This window comes from Macrotis lagotis, chromosome 1, assembly GCF_037893015.1.
Source record: "Macrotis lagotis isolate mMagLag1 chromosome 1, bilby.v1.9.chrom.fasta, whole genome shotgun sequence".
Taxonomy (NCBI): Eukaryota; Metazoa; Chordata; class Mammalia; order Peramelemorphia; family Peramelidae; genus Macrotis; species Macrotis lagotis.
In genome coordinates this window covers 267089900-267113346 of record NC_133658.1, presented here as the reverse complement: position 1 = coordinate 267113346, position 23447 = coordinate 267089900, and the positions used below count along the sequence as shown (strand labels likewise).

Below are 23447 nucleotides of genomic sequence, written 5' to 3'. Positions count from 1 at the left end.
AGTTATGAGTCTTTCTAGACCACTAGAAAGAAGCAATAGATTTCACCCAGTCTCATCTTATAGATCCAGAAACAGATACAAAGAGGTTAAAAAGCTTTTCTCAGTCTATGAAGTAGAGAAAAGAGAAGAATCCAGATCTTTTGACTGGTTTTACTATATTAAACCTGCCTCTTCTCACCTCTAGGTTTAAAAAGCTCTTTTGACAACGGTAGAAAATGCCCAATGTTAAAAACTTGGGACTAAAATCTCTTGGTGCTACTTTGGGGATACATTGAATGTCAGAAAGGTTTAGTCAGCAGGCATAAAATTGGTAAGAGTTGGGACTGTTGTTTGTGTTGGAGCCATATCGGCATATTATACTCTTATTTTATATACAGTTACAGAAAAGGTATTAGTGCACTTCAACTGTTGTGCATGGCAAATTAATTTGTTTCCTAGAGGATGAGGATAAAATAAATTTCTCTCTCTGCCTCCATTCAATATCATTTCTTGTGCAGAAGTCACAGACCCTGCATGCATTTGATAGATTTGATCATTCTTTTATCCATGCTCATTGGGGACTCAACTGTTACTAGGCATACATGTCCTAGCAGCATTTAAGTATAAGGACTATAACCTTCCATTATGAAACTCATGTTGAGACATATAAATCAACTATCACATAGTTGGAATTTCAGTAATCCCAGATGCAACACATCTTAGCTTCCCCCAACTATTTCGTTGTCAAATTTAGCTGTTAATCATTCCACTCTGCTTTGTTATTAATCATTCAGAGACACAAATTAGACTGGGAGTGCTAGAACAGAAAATATCCTAAATAAATCCTCTAGTCCAACCTTTAGAAATTTTTTTAATTAATTTTATTCCCAAATTTATCTATAGACAAAAATATTACTGCCTTTCTCTGTGATCTTTCCATTGGTTAATTTTCAGATGGAAAAGCTTTGGACACACTGTTAGCTTACATAATCAGTCATCTTTGTGTTATTCTCCTCTAGCCAGATCAGAACACATACATCATACTATGTCAATGACCACTAGATACCCACCCTAAAAGACAATTAAGATCTCAAGAAAAGGATCCAATAACGTATACAAGGCCATGGAATCAGCAGTAGAAACAAATGTAACAACAAAAAAAATATTTTGAGCTTCAAAACTGTTTTGAAATAGGAGTCAGTAATCCCAACTACTACCTCTGTGACATAAGGAAAATTATTTAACTACTCTAGACTGTAGTTCCCTAAAACATAAAAATCAGGGGGTTGGGACAGATGAGAGGTATCACAAGCACAGAAACACTTGCTAATATAGAGAAAGTAATTGAATATTGGGCAATATTTTAAAAATTAATTTGAACAGAATAGAATATAAATAATGATACTATGTGACTTTCTAAGTCAATATGTTCTAGCAGGGTTCCTTATGAAAGGTTAGGGGCTCCCCATTTTTATTTGAATTTGACACCACTGGAAAGGTCTAAAATAATTCTGGGACTTCTGGCCAAGATGGCGGAAAGAAGACAGGTACAGTTCTAAAGTCTCCTAATCTCTTCCCCATCTATCACATGAAACAAACCTCTTAAAAGAAATCGGACCCACAAAAGCCAGAAACAAAAGCCAGGAGAAAGAACATCTACCTCAGGATTTGTCTCCCACAGCAGCTTTGGCCAAATTCGGGAGGGTGAGGCTGGGCTCAGAGGGAGGATCTGCCCAGGATCAGTAAGATTAACAGCTGAATTGGAACCGAGAATCTGAGGGCCAGAGAGCTGGACCTGCTGTATCAGAGGTGGGGCTGGATGAAAGGGGCTTGGGTCTGTGGGAAAGCAGAGACTCTGGTGTTGGTGCTCTCCCCCTGCAGCTTGGGGACCAGGTTGGGGGTGAGTTCTGGTGCAGGAGAGCTGCGGATACCATCCCTGGGCTCCTCGGGTCTAAGAAACTCTGAGTCCAGGCTTCCATTGCACAGAGGCCTCTTCCCAAACAAAGAAATGCAAACTACTCAGGCCCAGGTGCATGAGCAGAAGTACCAGCCCAGCTGAGGAAAGACCTTAAGCCAGGGTAAAGCCCACCACGGATTGAAGGCAAAATAATTTAATAGCTGCAACTCCTCCTGTCAGGGAAAGGGATAAGGCCTCTCAACCAAGGTCATAGACACTCCAGAGAAAACAACCAGCACCTCCTACTGGGCAGACAGAGAAACTGCACTCAGTGAAGCCTTTAGCGATCCCATGCCCAGGTGAACCAGCCCCCCCCCCCCCAACTCAAGGTCTTAGCATAATGAAGAAGGGTCAGCAAAAAGGTAGATCCATAGAAAAATTCCTAGAAGGGAAAGACCCCAACTCAGAGAGACCTGGAACCTCTGAGGAGAATACAATCTGGTCTCTAGCACAGAAAGATTTCCTTGAAGAAATAAGGAAGGAGCTGAAAAAATTGGGAGACAATTAATACCTTGCAACAAGAAAACAAAACCTTAGAAATTACAATTGGACAAACACAAAAGGAGAATAAATCTCTCAGATCCTCAAATGAGCAAATGCAAAAAGGAATTATCTCAAAATCTCAACTGGTCAAATGTAAAGCTCTTTCAAAAGTAGAATTGACCAATTGGAAAAGGAGTTGCAAAAGGTTAATGAAGAAAACTCCTCCGCAACAAAAGAATGGAGTCTACAGAAACTAATGACTCCATGAGATATCAAGAGTCAGTTAAAATAAAAAAAAAAATAGAAGAAATAGAAGAAAATGTAAAATACCTCATCAACAAACGACTGAACTCGAGAATAGATCGAGGAGGGGCAACCTGAAAATTATAGGACTTCCTGAAAACATTGAAGAGAAAAAAGCCTGGACTTAATATTACAGGATCTAGTGATGAAAAACTGCCCTGATATCATGTAATTGGAGGACAAATTAGTTATTGAAAGAGAACATCGATCCCCACTAGAAAAAGATCCTAAAATTAAAACACCAAGGAGTGCTGTGGCCAAATTCCAGAACTATCAGATAAAAGAGAAAATCCTGCAAGCAGCCAGAAAATAACAATTTAAATATCAAGGAGCCACAGTAAGGATCATGCAGGACCTAGCTGGATCAACTTCAAGGGATTGAAGGGCCTGAAACAAGATATTTTGAAGAGCACAGGAGCTTGGAATGCAGTCAAGTATCTACTTTCCTGCAAAGCTGAGCCTTCTCTTCCAGGGAAAAAGATGGACATTTAATGAAATGGAAGAATTCCAAAATTTTCTGATGAAAAGACCAGAGCTAAACATAAAATTTGGACATCAAATACGAGGTTAAAGAGAGACATGAAAAGGTAAAAAAAGGGGGGTCAGTAAAGGAAAAAAAAATGCAATCCAGTAAGATGAAACTGGCTATATCACAGCATGGCAGGGGATTCTCATGAATCTTGAGAAATGTAACTCTAACAGAGAGAATACACCTAGCCAGAAATGATGGACATTCATGATCTATCCATGAGACTACTATCTAATGGGATGTAACTGGCTTTAACCCCACTTGAGAGAAAGACTCTAATAACTCACAAGAATTTTAAGTCTATTTGAAAGAATATACTGAAGTAGAAGGGACAGCCACTCAGAATTTTCTATGACTTAGATAGAATGATCTAAAAAACACTACATCCCTAAAAAGGGGGACAGGAAAGAGATGGGAGGAGGGAAGGGATTGAATGGGACAAATCTCATTACACTAAGAGGTAAAAAACCTTATGGTAATAGTGGGAAAGAAGGGAGCAGAGGAGAAACACCTGAATCTTCTTCTCGCCAGACATGGCTTAAAGTCAACCTACACATATTCAGTTAACTTATAAAACATCTAACCTTTCAAGTATTAAAAGGGGAAAAGGGGAGGGGGGGAATGGAGAAATGGAAGGGGAGTGGGAGAAATAAGGAGAAATAGCAAAAGGAAGGGAAGGGAAAAGGGAAAAACAGAAAGGGGAAAGAAAGGGGAGGGTGTGATACAGGAGGGAAAACACACTGAAGGGGGTGGTATTCAGAAACAAAAGACTGGGGAATATGGATAAAAGGGGAGAAAGGGGGGAAATACAATCAGAGGGAAGATAGCATGGAGGGCAACAAAGATTTAGTAATCATAACCTTGAATGTGAATGGGATGAACTCTCCCTTAAAACATAAGCAAATAGCAGAGTGGATTAAAAACCAGAATCCTACAATATGCTGCTTACAAGAAACTCATCTGAAGTAGAGAGATACATATAGAGCAAAGGTAAAAGGTTGGAGCAAAATATATTTTGCTTCAGCTGAAGTAAAAAAAAAAAGCAGGGGTAGCAATACTTATCTCAGACAAAGCAGCAGCAAAAAGAAATAGCATTAAAAGAGATAAGGAAGGAAGGAAACTTTATCCTATTAAAAGGTACCATAGACAATAAAGTCATTTCAATATTGAATATATATGCACCCAGTGGGACAGCACCCAAATTCTTAGAGGAGAAGCTGAAAGAACTACAGGAAGACATAGACTGCAAAACTCTACTAGTAGGAGAACTCAACCTCCTGCTATCAGATCTAGATAAATCAAATCATAAAACAAACAAGAAATAAATTAGGGAGGTAAATAGATTGTTAGAAAAATTAGATATGGTAGACTTATGGAGGAAACTGAATGGGGACAGAAAGGAATATATCCTTTTTCTCTGCAGTACATGGAAACTATACAAAAATTGACCATGTACTAGGACATAAAAACCTAATGATCAACTGAAGAAAGGCAGAAATAGTGGTGAATACATCTTTCTCAGATCACAATGCAATAAAAGTCATATGCCATACTTGGCCAAGGAGATATATACCCAGAACAAATTGGAAACTGAATAACCACATTTTAAAAAATGAGTGGACCAAAAAATAAATTATAGAAAGAATTAACCATTTTATCCTAGATAATGATAATAATGAAACAACATACCAAAACCCAAGGGATTCATTCAAAGCGACTCTCAGGGGATATATTATCTAAATGCTTACATGAATAAATTGGAGAAAGAGGAAATCAATGAACTAAATATGCAACTAATAAGTTAGAGTAAGAACAAATCAAAAATCCCCAATTTAATAGCAAATTAGAAATTCTGAAAACTAAAGGAGAAATTAATAAAATTGATAGCAAAAAAACTATTGAATTAATAAATAAAACCAAAATTTGTATTATGCAAAAACCAGTAAAATTGATAAACCTCTGGTCAATTTAATTTAAAAAAAAGAAAGAAGAAAACCAAATTGCTAGTATTATAAATGAAAAAAGGTGAACTCACCACCAATGAGGAGGAAATTAAAGTAATAATTTGAAATTATTTTGACCAACTCTATGCCAACAAATTTGATAATCTAAGTGAAATGGATGAATATTTACAAAAAATATAAGTTGCCCTGGTTAAATGAAGAAGAGATTAAATACCTAAACAACCTTATCTCAGAAAAAGAGTTTCAACAAGCCATTACTGAACTCGCTAAAAAAAATCTCCAGAGCCTGATGGATTTACAAGTGAATTCTACCAAACATTTAAGGAACAATTGGTTCCAATCCTGTATAAACTCTTTGGGAAAATAGGGAAAGATGGAACTCTGCCTAAATCTTTCTATGAAACCAATATGGTACTGTTGCCTAAACCAGGAAGTGTTAAAGCAGAGAAAGAAAATTATAGACCTATTTCCCTGATGAATTTAGATGCAAAAATCCTAAATAAAATCTTAGCAAAACGATTACAACAAGTCATCACTAGGATAATACATTATGATCAAGTAGGATTTATTCTAGGAATGAAGGGTTGTTTCAATATTAGGAAAACTGTTTGCATACTCAATTATATCCACAACTAACCTATCAGAAATCATATGATCATTATCAATAGATGCTTTTGACAAAATACAGCATCCATTCCTATTAAAAACACTAGAGAGTGTAGGAATAAATGGATTGTTCCTTAAAATAATTAGCAGTATCTATCTGAAACCATCAACAAGCATTATATTCAATGGGGAGAGACTAGAGGCATTCCCAATAAGATCAGAGGTGAAACGTGTGCCCAGTATCACCACTAGTATTCAATACTGTATTAGAAATGTTAGCATCAACAATTAGAGAAGAAAAAAAAAACTGAAGGAATTAGAATTGGGAAGGAAGAGACAAAACTCCAACTCTTTGCAGATGACATATTGGTCTACATAGAGAATCCCAAGAAATCATCTAAAAAAACTACTGGAAACAATTAGCAATTTTAACAAAGTTGCAGGTTATAAAATAAACCCTCATAAATCCTCAACTTTTCTATATATGTCTAGCAAGAAACAGCAGGAAGAGCTAGAAAGAGAAATCCCATTCAAAGTAACCGCAGACAATTTAAAAAATTTGGGAGTTTATTTGCCAAGAAACTTTTTGAAAAAAATTATAAAACACATATCACACAAATTAAATCAGATTTAAAGAACTGTGCAAATATCAGCTGCTCATGCATAGGTAGTGCTAATATAATAAAAAAATTACAATTCTACCAAAACTAAACTATCTGTTTAATGCCCTACCAATCAAAATTCAAAAAAAATTACTTTAATGAGTAAATTCATATGGAGAAATAAAAACTCAAGAATTGCCAGGAGCTTAATGAAAAAAAAAATTGCAAAAAAGGTGGCTTAGCCCTACCTGATCTAAAATTATATTATAAAGCATCAGTCATGAAAACTGTTTGGTATTGGCTAAGAAATAGAGTGTTGGACCAGTGGAATAGACTAGGTATAAAAGCAGGAGATGATTATATTAATCTGCTGTTTGATAAACCCAAAGAGTCCAGCCATTGGGATAAAAACTCCCTCTTTGTTAAAAATTGCTGGGATAATTGGAAGTCAATATGGTAGAAACTTAGATTAGACCAACACCTAACACCCTTTACCAGGATAAGATCCAAATGTTTACAGGACATAGACATAAAAAAACAATACTATAAGCAAATTAGAAGATCAAGGACTAGTCTACTTGTCAGATCTATGGAAAAGGTAACAGTTTATGACTAAGGAAGAGATGGAGAATATCACCAAAAACCAATTAGATGATTTCAATTACATTAAATTAAAAAGCTTTTGCACAGATAAAACCAATGTAACCAAGATCAAAAGAAATGTAGTAAATTGGGAAACAATCTTTACAACTAATGATTCTGACAAAGGACTCATTTCTAAAATATAGAGAGAACTGAGTCATATTTTTAAAACAAAAAGCCATTCCCCAATTGACAAATGGTCAAAGGATATGCAAAGGCAGTTTACAGATGAGGAGATCAAAGTAATCCACAGCCATATGAAAAAATGCTCCAAATCATTACTTATTAGAGAAATGCAAATTAAAGCTTCTCTGAGGTACCACCTCACACCTCTCAGATTGGCCAGTATGACCAGGAAGTATAATGATCATTGTTGGAAGGGATGTGGGAAATCTAGGACACTATTACACTGTTGGTGTTGCTGTGAACTCATCCAACCCTTCAGGAGAGCTATTTGGAACTATGCCCGAAGGGCAACAAAAATGTGAATACCCTTTGACCCAGCAATACCACTATTGGGTCTATAACCTGAACAGATGAGGAAAAAGTCTAAAAACATGACTTATACAAAAATATTTATAGCAGCCCTGTTTGTGGTGGAAAAGAATTGAAAATCCAGTAAATGTCTTTCAATTGGGGAATGGCTTACAAACTGTGGTATATGTATGTCATGGAACATTATTGTTCTATTAGAAACCAGGAGGGATGGGATTTCAGGGAAACCTGGAGGGATTTTCATGAACTGATGCTGAGTGAGATGAGCAGAACCAAAAAAACACTGTACACACTTACAGCAACATGGGAGTGAAGTTCAACCTTGAAGGACTTGCTCATTCCATCAGTGTAAAAATCGGGAACAATTTTGCGCTGTCTGCAAAGGAGAGTACCATCTGTATCTAGATAAGGAGCTGTGGAGGTTGAACAAAGTGCAAGGACTATTCCCTTTAAGTTAGAAAAAAAAACAGATAGCTTATTGCCTGATCTTGTTACCTCTTATCCTTGTCTTCTCTTTAAGGATATGATTTCTCTCTCATCACACCCAATTTGGATCAAGGTACAACATGGAAACAAAGTAAAGACTGACAGAGTGCTTTCTGGGGGGGGGGGAGGGGGGAGGGAAGCAAGATTGGGCGAAGACTGTAAAACTCAAATAATACCTTTAATAAAAATAAATTTAAAAAAAAAAGAATTCTTGAAACTTGTATAGTTATATGGAGATGTTTGCAGTATCTGGCTATTTTTACTGCATACTCCAGGTAATTTTCTACTGCATACTCCAGGTATTTTCTATTGCATACTTCAAAGATCTCAGGAGTAACTTAGGCCAGAACCACAAATTTGAGTATGCTCTAAGTAATCTTATCTAGAGCTTAGTTGCCCTCTCACTCTGAGCTTTGTATTCCTTGGACTAAATTTGTGTCTGAACAATCCAACTGTCCTGTGTGTGAAGCTCCAGTAGATAGTTGCAGTTTTCTCTCCCTGTTAGCTGGAAGACTCAGCTATAGACTAACCTCAGGACTAAAATTCCTATCTTGATTTTTCAGTCAGAGACCTTGCCCCAAGGTTAAAGTAATAAAATTTTGGATCTACCACTGGTTTGCATATCAGGTTGAATTCTTGATTCCTTTCTAGTTTCATAACAATAAATTTGTAATCCCATTCCTGCTTCTTGTTCTATCCTTGTCACTTGCCTATATAGGATCAATTAGTGAGAAATAAAAACCACTTTGGTTGGACCTTGGATTGAATGATCACTAATTCTAGAATTTTTCTAGACTCTTGTTGCAGTAGTTGTGGGAAAGAGCTGGGATACATTGATTTCTAATTCTTTTTTGTCAGACTTCTTTAGAGTTAGGAAAATGCAAAGGGAAATTAGGTAAAGTAACAAGTGATTTAAAGGCAAATCCTTGTAGACCACCTGTTTTTGAATTGTTTAAGGAAATGATGAGAAGCAGAGAGAGAGAAAGACTGCTTAAAGAGGTAGGAATAGAACATGGTCATAATAACCACAAATGTACAACTAAAAGGACCTAAGAAGTCATCAAGTTCAACTATCTCTTAAACACTTGAGGAAACTTTGGCTAAGAGGATTACATAGCCAGAAAGTTATTGATCCAGTGCTTGAACTAAGATCTGGATGACTTGTAAGTACAGTGTTCTATTCTCACACCATCTAAATACCTATGGAAATCATAATGTCTTTGAAGGCACGTGAGATCATAGTATATATACCCATAAAATATTTTCAGAATAGTTGGGTTAATACAATAAATAGAGGATTTATCTATGAAAGAATACAAATCCTGCATTTCTATTAGGTTATGTCCACAAATCTAATAAAAATCTGTCTTACTGATTAATGAATACAAGTCAGAACTCTGTACAAAATCATGTACTAAATTTAATTTATTTTCTTTCCTTATAGACCTATTCCTGCCCATTGGCAGTACCAAACATACACCCAGTGTCCCATGCAAATGAACATAGCATTATTCTGAACTCTTCCTGTTCCCTTATTAGTCATATTGAATCAATCAAGAAAGTCTAGTGCTTCTAAATTCTATAATATCTTGAGCATCTGGTCCTTGCTCTCTCCCCACTGCCACTACTCTTCTATAATGACCCTAGATTTCCTATGTTTTTTTTTCAATTGTTTCCTAATAGCTCATTCTACTTCAATTCTCTTCCTTCGCCAATCTGAGTTTCATGTTATTGACAGAGTAATATTTATTTCATATTCATGAGCAAAAACAAAAACAAAAATATGTCTCCATTTACCTATTGAGAAAACCTCAAACATGCCTGGCATTCAATCTCTACAATCTGGTTCCATTTTTCCTTTCCCATTTGCTTTCAATGTATTTTATGCTTCAATCATTGTGAACATTTCTGTCCCTGAAACAGACATTCATCTTTTTCTCCTCTAAGTATGGTTCACATTCTTCATTAAATTTGGAATGTGTTTCCTTCCACACTTGTCAGCATAAATTGAGCAGAATACTTTCCATAAAAGATTTCCTCATTCTCTCAGTTTGTAACAACCTTTTTCTTCTTTAAAAATCCAGAGAATTTCAGAAATTCAGATGACAAATGATCTCAGAGATGATTAGTACATCCTATATATGACCAAGATTTCTCTCTCTGACTTCTGAACACGCAATCATTCAGTTTCCACTTAAATATGTAACTACAGTGTGAGAGCAATCACATCATCTCCTAAGACTGTCCACTTCACTTTTTAAATGGTCAATTTTAGGAAGGCATTTCCCCCCTTAATTTGAAGCAAGATCAGCCTCTCTGGAAATCAAAACACATCTAATTCCTTTTCCACATAAAAGTATTTCAATCCTAGAAGGTAACTAGTATGCCTATTCCAAATCTTTTTTGCTCCAGGTGCAACATTTCTATATTCATGTAACTTGGATGTGAAGTTTTTTTTTTTTTTTTTATCTTTGTCATTGTCTTCTGAATACCATCAACTTTATCAATGACATGGTACCTACTCAGTAAGGAAACAAGGACTGGAAACAAAATGGGTGTACTTCAGTTAAAGTACATGGTATAATAGTATAAAATAATATAAAATGTTTTTTCAGAAAGTAATGACAGACACGAGAATTTCAAAAAAAAAATTAATTTTGTATGAAATGATTGAAATAGACAGAACCAGGAAATCAGTATCCACAGTGACTATGACAATGTAAATAAAATGTTCACAAAATAGAAGTTAAACTCTGAACACTGAATATCTTGGGGGAAAAATAAAACAACTTGTCCTCTCCTTCACAATATAGGGATAAGAGGACTGTTAAGACAAAAGGGTGATCCTATTTTAAGATGTGACAAATGCATAATAGGTTTTAGCTAAAAGTATTTCTTTTCTCAAAAGACATGGTTCAATTCAGAGGGAGAAAGAATTATCATATTGATTGTGAGTCCTAAAAATACCATATTCCAGATGGAGTCTGACCAGAATTTAAGAATGCAAAAGGATTGTCATATTTCTCTGTATCAGTATTGTTTTTCAAAAGTAACCTTTTTCCATTGATCCTCTTAGGTGCCATATAGTTCTATTAATTAAACTTGCCATCTGCTAAAACCACAAGATCTTTTTTTTTTAGGTTTGCTTTTATTGCAATAAAATGGGGTTAAGTGACTTGCCAAATGTCACACAGCTAGGTAATTATTCAATGTCTGAGGTCGGATTTGAACTCGGGTCCTCCTGACTACAGGGCCGGTGTTCTATCCACTTTGCAACCTTGCTGCCCCTTACAAGATCTTTTTTTTATAGGAAGTATTACATAGAAATATTTCCTCCATCTCATGTATGTGAAATTGATTGTTTGAATTCAACAGTAAGATATTTATTCTTATTATGAAAATTGTCTTCTTACATATGATTCTGTTTCAGTTTGGCATGTTCTGCTGGATTTTAATTGAATTTGAAGCCTTAAAGACTTTTTTACATCTTGTCTACTTTTTCTCTGTTTAAGCAAATCCAAAGCAGAGGAGATTTGGGGGATCCAAGTTGAAGGAATAAGTGGTAAGTTGCCTTAACTCTCCCATATTCACCTACAAAGCATCCCAAAATAAATGCTAGAATAGCAGGATCAGCAAAAGCATGAGGTAAAACAATCTTTGAGCCTAAGAAACTTGAAAAAGCTACAGAAAATTTCTATATCACTCAGGTAAAAAGGGAGAACAGCTCAGAATAGCAACTGTCCTAGCAAGTCAGCAAAAAGTCCCCACTTCAAAATCCAGTGGTAGATTCTGAGTCTTGGTGGTGTGGAGCAGGCAAACACCAATTCCAGGAATACATACTTCAACATAGCCAGGGAACCAGGTAGACTAGAGTTCTGAGAATAGACATTTGCTTCATTGTAATCCTGGGAAAAAAGATAGCTTCCAGCAACCAGACCTCCATGGGTTTCAGTGTATCCCTAGACAAACAGATAAACACCCTCCAGGATTTGCATGAACTAATGTTGACCGAGATGGGCAGAACCAGAAAAATACTGTACAACCTATTAGCACCATCTGGGTGATGATCAATGGTGATCGATTCACTCATTCCATCTGTGCAATGATCAGGGACAATTTGGGACTGCCTGCAATGGAGAATATCATCTGTATTCAGAGAAAGAATTATGGAGTTTGATCAAAGACCAAGGAATATTACCTTTAATTTAGGAAAAAAACTGATATCTTATTGTCTGAACTTGTTATCTCTTATACTTCATGTTTCTTCATTTAGTATATGATTTCTCTCTCATCACATTCAATTTGGATCAATGTATAACCATGGAAACAATGTAAAGACTGGCAAATTGCCTTCTGTGGGGGATGGGGGAGGGAAGTAAGATTAGGGGGAAAATTGTAAAACTCAAAATAAATAAAATCTTTAAGTAAAAAAAAAAAGAAAAGAAAAAGGAAAAACACACCTACAGTCTCAGCACAACCCAGATATCAGCACTAGGACTCTGATGCAGCATAAATTAAACTGCCCCTATGGCTTTCATCAGCACCAGTCACCCATCAATCCATAGCCTCAGGATAACACCAAGTCCAAGGGTCCCTCATGGGTTTCCGGGAAACATCAATGCAACAACTGATAAATAGCCAGGGCCTGTAGTCACTGACAAAAGAAGCTTGAGAGAGTGCCACTTCCACCCTGGGAGAAGAAGTCAAATTTAAAAGAATTTAAAAAGGGTAAAAAAAGATGAACAAAAGGCAACAAAAGAAAGAAATATTACCATAGAAAGTTATTGTGGTACAAGGGAAGACCAACATAAAATCTCAGAAGAGAGAAACAATATCAAAACAAATATGGGAAAAAGTAAAAGAAGATCTCAAGTCCAAAAAGTCTCATAGCAGAACTTAAAAAGGAGTTTAAAATATTGAGATGCAGAAAAAAATTTGGAAAACAAATGATAGTGATGCAGAATTACGAACAAAAGAGTCAACAACTTGGAAAAAAGAAAGAATTGTTTAAACAGAAAAATTGGCCAATTGGAAAAGGATTTACAAAAAATCCACTGAAGAAAGCAATTGATCAAATTGAAATGAAAGTACAGTTTCTTAAAAGTCAAAATTGGAGCAGGGGTGGAACCACGATGCAAAAGTAAAAACCAGAACTTTGCCTGAGTTTTTCCCAAACCTCTCCAAATACCTTTAAGTGATGATTCTAAACAAAGATGAATTGAAACAATTTTTAGCCTAAGGGTTTTAGAAGATCAGTAGTTGTATATTTTCAAGTTACAAAATTTCCTTTCACCCTCCCTTTCCACTCCACTCCACTCATTGGCCAACTGTCAGGTTAATATTGTACATACACATTTGTGTTAAACATGGTTATAGATTAGTCATTTTTGGTATGAGGAATTAGTATTAAGGCAAAGAAATACATAAGAGTTTTTTTTTTTTTAAAGTGAATGTAGTGTTCATCAGATTTTGAATACAGTTGCCTTACTTCTTTGAACTGCTGAGAGGAGCTGCATCCATCAGGATTATTATCACACAATGCATACATTGTTCTCTTGGTTCTCCTCCCTTCATTCAGCGTCAGCTCCGGTAATTCATTCCATGATTCTCTGAAGTTGGACCGTTTATGGTTTCTTATAGGGCAATAATATTTCATAATATTTATGTACCATAGCTTTTTTTGACCATTCCTCAATTGAGGAACATTCTCCCAATTTCCAATCCTTTGTTAGTACAAAAACAATTGCTAGGAATATATTGGAACAATGGGGGGGGCTTTTCTAATTTTTATGGTTTCTTCTGGATATACGCCTAGAATTGAAATTGCTGGGCCAAAGGATGTGAACAGTTCTATTGCTCTTTAGGCACAGTCTCATATTGCTCTCCAGAATGATTGGATAAGTTCAAAACTCCACCAGCAATGCATTAATGTACCAATTCTCTCACAAACCTCTCCAACACTGAGCATTTATCCTTTTTGTCATCTAAGTTAATCTGATAGGTTTGAGTGGATAACTCAGAGTTGTTTTAATATTATTTTTCTTATCAATAATGATTTGGAGCAACTTTTCTTATGATTATATATACACGTATATGCATATATACTAAACTAACTTTAACTTCATTAGAAAACTGTCTATTCATATCTTTTGACTTTTATCAATTGGAGAAGACACTTATAGCAAAATTAAAGATCAAAATATTCACTCAGAAGATAACAAAGTCAAACCCCTATGTCCAAAGCCTTCAAGAAACATATGAATTTTTCTCAAACTATAGACTATCTCACAAAGAATTTTTAAAATCAAATTAGAGATACTTCTGGGGCAGAGTCAAGATGACAGAGAGAAGCAAGCATGTTCTTGGAGTTTTGTTCTACACAACATTAAATGAAGTCTCCATATGGGCATAAAAACTTCAGATCCCATGTTGGGAAAAGGGGAGAAAATTAAGTGAAGGTCTGTCTCTTTGGGGAAAACCAAAGCCCATCTAGATAGGAGAGTGGGAAAGCCAGCAGGAGGCTTCTACCCCCAGTGCAGTCCATATACCAGTAGCTAGCAGTGGTCCATGTCCTGTCAAAGAGACAGCAGATCAGCAGGGAGGGTCTGATTTCCAAACAAAATCTGAATCCTGGGAACACTTGAGCAATAGACAGGACTGTGTTGGGAAAAGAACTGCATAGGATGTGCTAGAACATAAGGGAGGAAATAAAAATATCAGCAATCAAAATGAGTAAAAATCAAAAAGGAAAACTAGCCATAGAAGGGTACAACTTAGATACAGATGATAAAATATCATCTTAGAAGAAGAAACCAGTGAAAATTTACCTATATGAAATGTTTCAAAGGAGTTTATGAATTGGAATGAAATCCAAGATCTCATAGAGGAGTATAAAAATAGATTTTTAAAGCCCAGAGGATAGAGGAAGAATAAAAATGGAAAAAAAAGATATGAGAGTCTTGTAGGAAAATTAAGAAAAAACTAACCAAAGAAATCAACTATGTTAATAGGAAAAATAACTACTGGGAAAAAAGGAATGTAACTCATCAATAAATAAAATTGACCAAATGGAAAAGGAATGCAACTTAACTAAAAGTCTAACTGACCCAGGAAAGGAATACTACCCAAGAAAAAAGTAAAATTAACCAAGTGGAAAAGGAAAACAACTCACCGAAAAATGAAAGTAATCAACTGGAAAAGGAAACAAAAAAGTAACTGAAGAAAATGAAACCCTGAAACTTAAAATTGGACAAATAGAAACTAATGAATCTATGAGACAGCAAGATAGTATCAGACAAATTCAAATGGCTGAAAATATTGAAGAAAGCATAAATTACCTTTTCAGAAAACAAACAACCTAGAAAATAGATCTATAAGTGATAATTTAGAAATTATTCATTCATCAGAAAGCCCAAATCAAAAAAGAGTTTGGAAAATATTTTTCAGATAACTATCAAGAAATTTTAATAAGATTCTGAAGAGTTGTTTTTTTTTTTTTTTGCTTTGCTTTGTTTTGTTTTTGTTCTGTCTTGTTTTGTTTTTCTTCCTATGGATAAGGATAGCATTTCCTATACCCAGTCAAATAGGGTCGTCCTAGCTCTGTGAATTGCCAAAAGGAGATGCATTCATCAATGCTGATCAGTTCACAATGTTGCTGTTAATGTATAGAATGTTCTCTTGATCCTACTCCCTTCACTCAGCATCAGATTCTGTAATTCATTCCATGCTTATCTAGAGTAATACCATTTGTGGTTTCTTGAAGAACTATAGTATTTCATAATATTCATTGTTTAACCATTCCCCAGTTAATGAATATCCCCTCAATTTCCAATTCCTTGATAAAAAGAGCTGCTATGAATATTTTGGAACATGTGAGACTTTTATAATTTTTATTATTTCTTTGAGACATAGGTCTACTATTGCAATTGCTGGATCAAATGGTATGATCAACATTATCCAAAGTTCTATGTTGTTCTCAGAATGGTTGGATCAACTCTAGCATTATATTAATGTCCCAAACTTCTGAAACTCAACATTGTTTATTTTCCCTTTTTTGTCATCTTAAACAAACAGGTGTAGATGATACCTCTTATATGTTTTAATTTGCAATTCTCTAGTCAATAATAATTTGCACCATTTTTTCATATGATTGTATATAGCTTTAATTTCTTTATTTGAAAATTGTCTGCTCATATACATTTATCAGTTGGGGAACATCTTAGAACCTTATAAATTTGATGCAATTCTCTATATATTTTCTAAATGGGACCTTTAGATTTGCATAAACTGTTGCTGAGTGAGATGAGCAGAACCAAAATATTGAACATCCTAACAGCAACATGGGGGGTGATGATCAACCTTAATGACTTGCTGATTCCATCAGTACAACAATCAGGCACAGTTTGGCTTATCTGTGATGAACAACACTATCTATATCAAGAGAAAGAACTATGGAGTTTGAACAAAGGCCAAAAACTATTACCTTTAATTTAAAAAAAAAAACTGTTATCTTATTATGTATCTTTGCTACTTCTTATACTTTATTTTTCTTTGGGTTTGTCAAAGAGTAGAATACTATAGTCATCTATTACTATTTCTTTTGAACTATCCTAATCCAGTGATCCATTACTCTATTTCTTAACCAGTACCAGGCAGTTTTGATGACTGACACTTTATAGTATAGTTTTAGACCTGGTAGAACTAGGCCACCTTCTTTTTCATTTTTTAAAATCAGTTCCCTTAATCTTCTTGACCAAATGAATTTTGTTAATAATTTTTTTCTAGCTCAATTAAAGTAGTTATTTGGTAGTTAGATAGGTATGGCACTGAATAGGTAATTTAATTTGGTAGGATTGTCATTTTTTCATATTACTTCAACCTAATCATAAGCAACTGACATTTTTACAGTCATTTAGATAAGACTTTGTTCATACAGTATCTATGTTTGCCTTGGGAGGCAGATTCCCATTTATGTAATGTTGTCTACAATTTCTTTAAATGGAATTTTTCTTTCTATCTCTTGTTCTTGGGCTTTGTTGTCCATTTATAGAAATGATGATGACTTATTTGAGTTTATTTTATAGCCTGCTACAATGCTGAATTTTTTAACTATTTCAAGCAGTTTTTTAGATGATTTCCTCAGGTTTTCTAAAAACACCATCATACTATCTGCAAAGAGTGAAAATTCTGCTTCCTCATTGCCATTTCTGAAACCTTTAAGTATTTTTCTCCTCTTATTGCTAAAGCTAATATTTCTACTATATTGAAAATTACCGTTGATATTGGTCATTGTTTCAATGCTGATCTTATTGGAAATGCTCATAGTTTATCCCCTTTAAATTAAATATGTGCTGATGCTATTAGATAGATATACTATTATTATTTTAAGGAAATATTCATTTACTCTTTTACTCACTAGTGTTTTTAATAGGAAGATATATTGTATTTTATCAAATGCTTTTTCATTATATATTGAGATAATCATGATTTCTGTTGGTTTTGCTATTGATATGTTTAAACATGTTTAGTGTTTTATCTAATATTACATAATCTGTGTCTACCTTGTATGAATCCTACATGATGATCTTTAATCCTAGTAATAACTTGTTAAAAATCTCTTTGCTAAAATTTTATTTAGGATTTTAGCATCAGTGTTCATTAGGGATATTGGTCTATAATTTTCTTTGTCTGTTTTGGTTCTTCCTGGTTTAGGGTTCAGCACAATATTGTTGTCATAAAAGGAATTTTGGCAAAATTCCTTCTCCGCTTTTTAAAAATACTTTATGTAGGATAAGAATTAATTGTTCCTTAAATGTATGATAGAATTCACTTGTAAATCCATCTTGATCTGGAGAGATTTTCTTAGGGAAATTAATGATTATTTCTTCAATTTCTTTTTCTAAAATGGGGTTGTTTAAGCATTTTATTTCCTCTTCTTTTAATCTGGGCAGTTTGCAATTTGTACATATTCATTCATTTCACTCATGTTATTAAATTTATTAGCATATAGTTCGACAAAGTAGCTCCAATTTTTCTCTTTAATTTCCTCATCATTGGTGGTTAGTTCAGACTTCTTATCTTTGATACTGGTAATTTGGTTAAATTTTTGCTTTTTTAAATCAGATTAAACAAAGGTTTTTCTATTTTATTGAGACTTTCATAAAACCAACTCTTTTTCATTTTCACAGCCATTTTTCTTAACAGACGATTAGAAAAATAATCATGGTGGAGACCTTTAGTTCATTCTTTTAATAAGCCTGTTGATCTGGTCTTCCCTGTTACCAGCATCTCCACCTTCCACAAAATGTGTTGTCTTTTTCTTCATTCCACCCCAAGGAGAAGAAAGTTTGAAGGGCCACAAGAAGGTGTTGGCCGCTTTGAAGTGCTTGCCAACAGTGTAGATCTCATGGATCAAGTCCTCCATACAGATAATTCCATATTTACCAAGAGATTTTGCAATAAGAGCATTATCCATCAAGGCAATTCTCTTTTTCTTGATCTTGCCATAACCATATTTATAAATCAAATCATTCACAGACTTCAGGTTTGGATAAACCCATGGAATGTATGGTTCCACAATCCTCAGCATTTTAATTGAAGCCTTGTTAAGCTTAACAAAAGTTCCATTGAAGATTTGGCAAAGTCGAAGAAGTTGCAATATTTTTCAGGCCTTTGGGCTAACACAATTGATACTTCTGATTCTGATCACAAAAGCCAACTTGGGTTCAACAGGTACATAGTAGTTACCAGCTTTTCGTGCCATTCTAGCCAACCAGATTTCGCTTCTGTACATCTGTCTGTACTCCTTATGGTAGGCTTTAGCTTTTTCATAGATAACTTTTCTCCATATTTTACAGAGCTTTTTTAATGCCACCTTCTTCTTCAGGCACTTGGCCTTAAGTATTGCAAAAGCCTTTCATTTTTTCAGAAGAGACTGGAACAGATGGTAGCTTCTTATTTTCTTCTGCACCCGCCATGATTCCAGTCAGAAAAAGAGGCTGAAACAAACACTTAATTGTCTTTATTAGATCTTTTTTTTTTGCTTTCCATTTTATTAATCTCTCCCTTGATTTTCAGAATTCTAATTTGTTATTTAATTATGTACCTTTATTATTTTTCCTTTTCAGAATTTTCATTTGCATGCCCAATTCATTGATCTCCTCTTTCCCTATTTTATTCATATAAGAATTTAGAGATGAAAAATTTTCCCCCAAAATTGCCTTGGCTGCATCCCATACATATTAATATAATGGTCTCATAGTAATCATTTTCTTGGATAGTATTATTGATTATTTCTACGATTTGCTGTTTCAATCGCTTATTCTTTAAAATGAAGTTATTACCAAAATCCTACAATATGTGGTTTAAGAAAATGCATTTAAAGCAGAGAGATGCACACAGGGTAAAAGTAAAGAGTTGGAACAAAATATATTATGTCAGCTGAAGTTAAAAAAATTCAGGGGTAGAAATCCTATTCGCAGATGAAGTAAAATCAAAAACCAATCTCATTTAAAGGATTAAGGAGGGAAACTACATCTTCTCAAAAGGCACCATTGCTAATGAAACTATATTATCACTAAACATGTATGTACCTAGTGGTATAGCATACAGATTCCTAGAGGGAAAAATGGGTGAATTGCAAGAAGACATAGGTAAAGCAAAACTTTAATACTGAGAGACTTCAATCTCCCTCTCTTAGAACTAGATACATCTAGCCACAAAATAAACAAGAAGCAAGTTATGAATCTTAATTAAATCTTAGAAAACTTAGATATAATGGATTTCTGGAGAAAGCTTAATGTGGATAGAAAAAAATATACAATTTTCTCTGCAGTACATGACACCTGTACCAAAACTGACCATGTACTAGGGCAAAAAAACGTTATAATGAAATGCAGAGGTAGAAATAATAAATACACACTTCTCAGACCATAATGCAATAAAAATTATATGAAAAAAGGGGGTCATGGAAAGATAAACCAAGACTTAATTGGAAATTAAATAAATTTCTTAAATAATGGGTGGATCAAACATCAAATAATAGAAATAATAATTATATCCAGGAAAATGGTAATAATGAGATATCATCCCAAAATTTATGGGATGTAGCCAAGGCAGTTTTGAGGGAAACCTTTATATCTCTAAATGCCTGTATGAATAAAATACAGAAAGAGGAGATCAATGAATTGGCAATGAAACTAAAAAAGCTAGAAAAAGAACAAATTAAAGATCTCCAACTAAATACCAAATTAGAAATTCTGAAAATCAGTGGAGAGTTTAGCAAAACTGACAATAAGAAAACCATTTATCTGATAAATAAAACTGTTTTTCGAAAAAGCCAGAAATTAGACAAAACTTTGGTTAATCTGATTTTAAAAAGAAAGAAAATAATCAAATTAACAATATCAAAAATGAAAAGGGTGAACTAACAACCAATAAGGAGGAAATTAAAGAGATAATTCAGGGCTGCTTTGCCAAAATGTATGTCAATAAATTGGATATCTTGAGTGAATCGATGAATATTTACAAAAATACAAATGACCCATTGAACAGATGAGGAAATGAAATTACTTAACCCCATTTCAGAGTAAGAAAAAGGGAAGAAGCCAGCAATAAACTCCATAAAAAAAGTCTCCAGTTCCAGATGAATTTGCAATCGAATGCTACCAAACATTGAAGGAACAATTAATTCCTATTCTACATAAACTATGAAAAAAATAGAAGAAAGATTTCTGCTAAACTGCTTTTGTGACACCAATATGATGTTGATAACTAAAACAAAAGGACAAAAACAGGCAAAGAAATTTATCAACCAATCTCCTTAATGAATTTTGATGCAAAAATCATAACTATAATTTTTGCAATAAGACTATAACAATTTATTACGAGGCTTAAATAACATTATCCGGGAGTATTTATACCAGATAGGTGGGGATGGTTCAACATTAGGGAAATAGTCAAAACCATATCAATAGGAAAACATAGAAATCGTGTGATTATCTCAATATATGGTGATAAATATGACATCCATTCCTATTATAAACAATAGAAAGTTTAGGAATATACGGATTTTACCTTAAAATAATAAATAGTATCAATCTATGTCCATCTACCAATATTATGTAATAGGAATAAACCAGGAGCATTTCCAAGAAAATCAGGGGTAAAAGAAGGATAGGTATTATCATCATTACTATTCAATATAGTATTAGAAATGCTAGCTGTACCAATAAGAGAAGAAAAAGAAATTAAAGGAATCAGAATTAGCAATGAAAAAGCAAAGCTTTGACTCTTTGCCTATGATATGATGGCATACATAGAGAACCCAAGAAAATCATGTTAAAAACTCCTTTAAACAACTAACAAATTCAGCAAATTATCAATATATAAATAAACCTATGTAAATTATCAGCATTTCTATAAATGAACAACAATGCCCAAGAGGAAGAGATAGACAGAGAATTCCCATTTAAAGTAACTGTAGACAACATGAAATACTTGGGAACGTCCCTCCCAAGATAAACTCAGAAACTGAATGAACAAAATTTTACAAAATGTCAGACCTAAATAACTGGGAAAATGTCAAATGATCAAGTTTAGTTTGAGCCAAAATTATAAAAATGACAATTCTACCCAAATTAAATTACCTATTCAGTGCCATACCTATCTAACTGCCAAATAATTACTTTATCAAGCTAGAAAAAATTATTAACAAAATTCACCTGGAGAAACATATGGTCAAGAATATCAAGGCAACTGATTTAAAAAAATGAAAAAAAGGTAGCCCCGTTCTACCAGGTCTAAAACTATACTATAAAGTGTCAGTCATCAAAACTTCCTGGTACCGGTTGAAAAGTAGAGTAATGGATCACTGGATTAGGAAAGTTCAAGAGAAAGAGCAATGGATGACTATAGTATTCTAGTCTTTGACAAACCCAAAGAAATTAGTTTATGGGATAAGAACTCACTTTTTGACAAATACTGTTGGGAAACTAAAAAATAGTATGGTTAAAAACTAGGCATAGATCTGCATCTCACTCCCTATACCAAAATAAATTTTAAATGGTTACAGGATATAGACAAAAAGAGTGACACCATAGATAAATTAATAGATCAAGAAGTTATCTGTCAGATCTATGGAAAGGTGATAAATTTATGACCAAAGAAGAATTAGAGTATTATATAAACTGCAATATGAATGTTTCCACCATATTAAATTAAAAAGGGTTTGCACTACTAAAATCAATGCTGCCAAAATTAGAAAGAAATCAGAAAGATATGAAACAATCTTTACAACCAGAAGTTCTGATAATGGTTTCATTTTTAAAATATGAAGAGAATTACATTAAATTTATGGGGTTACCAGTCATTCCCCAATTGATAAATTGTCAATGAACATGAACAGACAGTTTTCAAATGAAGAAATTAAAGCTATATATATATATATATATATATATATATATATATATATATATATATAATAATAAAAAATATTCCAAATCATTATTGATTAGAGAAATGAAGATTAAAACAACAATGAAGTATCTCTACATACCTATCAGATTGGCCAAGATGAGTAAAAGGGAAAATGATCAATGTTGGAGAGGTTGTGGGAGGATTGGAACATTGATGCAAATTGAAACATATCTCTGTTTCAAATGTGTTTCTTACAAACAACAAATTTAAGGATTCTGTTTTTTTACTCCATTTTTCTATCTACTTACATTTTATGGGAAAGTTTATCTCATTCTCATTTATAATTATTAGTACTAATTCTGCATTTCCCTCACTATTTTTCCCCATTTATATTTTTCTCTTTCCTTTCTCTTATTCCTCCTCACCAAAGTTTTATTCCTTGTCCCCTTTAACTGTTCTTTTAAAATTTAACTTTCAAGGGGTAGCTAGGTGGTGTAGTGGAAAAAGCACTGGCCCTGGAGTCAGGAGTACCTGGGTTCAACTCCGCTCTCAAACACTTAATAATTACCTAGCTGTGTGGCCTTGGGCAAGCCACTTAACCCCGTTTGCCTTGCAAAAAAAAAAACCTAAAAAAAATAAATAAAATTTAACTTTCATTTTATGTTCACTGATATCTTCACCTTCTCTTTTGTCAATCCCTTCTGCCCTTCTCTTTCCCTTCCCCTCCCTTTCCTGTAGATTAGAATAGACTTTATCTTTGCTTGTTGCAAGGGAATATAGTTAAGTGACTTGTCCAAGGTCACACAGCTAAGTAATTTTAAATTGCTTGATATAAAATTTTAACTCAGGTCTTCTGACTCGAGGGCCACTATGCCACCCAGCTGCTCCTCAATAGAATAAATGTTTATACCCAAGTTGGAATATATATCTAATTCCCTCTCTGGAACAAAACTATTGAACAGAATTTACTCAGTCTTCAGACCCTC

General features: G+C 34.1%; 1 pseudogene; it reads right to left on the bottom strand.

Annotated features, from left to right (window-relative positions):
* Positions 1–18280: 18280 nt before the first annotated feature.
* On the bottom strand, positions 18281–19055 carry LOC141516088 (large ribosomal subunit protein uL30-like; annotated as a pseudogene).
* Positions 19056–23447: the final 4392 nt, after the last annotated feature.